Raw genomic sequence first — 786 nt, forward strand, 5'->3', positions numbered from 1 at the left:
TGCTCTCAGACTGGCGGGCCATTATCGGCTCTGCCTGCCCCACCATTGCTGCGCTTATGTAACTATATTATTTTTCGCTCCACTTTGATGACTTTCATTTGGATTCTGACTTGATTATTGAGATCTTAAATAAGTGACTGGGGATCAGGTGTCCACTTATTCGCATGGATGACAACACAACCAACCTGTAATTCAGACATAAGTCATGACATCACAGATGGAGTACAGCTTATATTAGTGGTGGAACGTAATTTTAAAACAGCCCAAGTAGCTCGCCGTGATCGTATAGTGGTTAGTACTCTGCGTTGTGGCCGCAGCAACCTCGGTTCGAATCCGAGTCACGGCATTGCGGTGAGGCAATGTCACAGCAGTTGGGCAGATATTTTAGAATTTCCATTAATACATTGGCAATCTCTGTGGAGGACTGAAACAATTCGATATGTCCTGTTACTGTTATGAACCTTTTGTTTCTTTAATGCTCTTTGCACACTTTTTCATCGGTTGACTGTAATGTATTTCAACCAAATCTAATTAAGAGCGCATTATGTGGTGACATTTGCAGTACATGAAACATTATAACACTGCCATTTACGTCAATAACCACTAGCTTGATTAAGACATATGTATTGCAGCGACAGTATTTCCCAGTTACAAATGGGAATAAAAACAACATCCGCGAGGTATTGAACCAACGACATTGTGGGGACATCATGTGATCGCGGGAGCGTGTTCTCACGAGATCTCGGCATACGTGATCTCGCGAGCCCACGCTCCGCGGGAAAGCTT

The 786-nt window shown here is 43.4% G+C and overlaps 1 non-coding gene across 1 annotated transcript; it reads left to right on the plus strand.

Annotated features, from left to right (window-relative positions):
* The first annotated feature begins 274 nt into the window (after positions 1–274).
* On the plus strand, positions 275–346 carry TRNAH-GUG (transfer RNA histidin (anticodon GUG)). The gene has a single exon. It is a non-coding gene; the product is annotated as a tRNA-His (tRNA).
* The last annotated feature ends 440 nt before the right edge of the window (positions 347–786 follow it).

This window comes from Ambystoma mexicanum (assembly GCF_040938575.1).
Source record: "Ambystoma mexicanum isolate Mex_15411 chromosome 12 unlocalized genomic scaffold, UKY_AmexF1_1 Mex_chr12_unloc.2, whole genome shotgun sequence".
In the NCBI taxonomy this organism is placed as follows: domain Eukaryota; kingdom Metazoa; phylum Chordata; class Amphibia; order Caudata; family Ambystomatidae; genus Ambystoma; species Ambystoma mexicanum.